Genomic DNA, 943 nt, shown 5'->3' on the forward strand with positions numbered 1-943 from the left:
TCTTCTCACAGATTAAAATAGAATAAATCCAGTATCTTAGGGACTTCCATGGATAAAAAAGAATCAAACTTAAAATAAAAGATAATGTCCACAGCAGCATTATTCACAATAGCTGAAACATGAAAGTAAGCCAACTGTCCACCAATGGATGAATAAACAAAATGTGATATATAGATACAATTGAAAATTATTCTACTTTAAAAAGGAAATTCTGACATATGCTACAACACAGATGAACCTTGAGTACATTATGCTAAGTGAAATAAGCAAGTTATAAGAAGACAAATACCGAATGATTCCACTTACATGAGGTATTTAGAGTAGTCAAATACATAGAGAAAGAAAGCCGAATGGTGGTTGCCAGGGGCTGATGGGATTGGGGGAATGGGGAGTTATTTTTTTAAATATATTTTTATTGATCTCAGAGAGAAAGGGAGAGGGAGAGAGAGATAGAAACAATGATGAGAGAGAATCACTGATTGGCTGCCTCCTGCATGCTCCACACTGAGGATTGAGCACACAACACTGACCGGGAATCAAACCATGACCTCCTGAGCCATGTTGGCTGGGAGTTATTTTTTAATGCATATAGAATTTTTGTTTTACAAGAAGAAAAGAGTTCTGGAGATAGATGGTAGTAATGATTGCACAACAATCTGAATATATTTAATACTACTGAACCATACAGTCAAAAATGATGGTCGGAGAAACTAAGATGGCGGCATAGATAAACACCGGGAAATTTCTGCTTCCCACAACAATCGATAAATGCATCAAAAACACAAGGTGGACATCATCCAGAGCTACAGGAGGGCTGGCTGAGTGTAAATTCTACAACTAGAAGGAGAGAAAAGCACGCTGCGAGCGGGAGGAGCTGCGGAGGTGGCGTGCAGAGGTACGGGGGCTCTCGCGCGCGGAAAGGGTCTGGCACCTGAGGACGCGG

Source organism: Myotis myotis, unplaced genomic scaffold, assembly GCF_014108235.1.
Source record: "Myotis myotis isolate mMyoMyo1 unplaced genomic scaffold, mMyoMyo1.p scaffold_m19_p_12, whole genome shotgun sequence".
Taxonomy (NCBI): Eukaryota; Metazoa; Chordata; class Mammalia; order Chiroptera; family Vespertilionidae; genus Myotis; species Myotis myotis.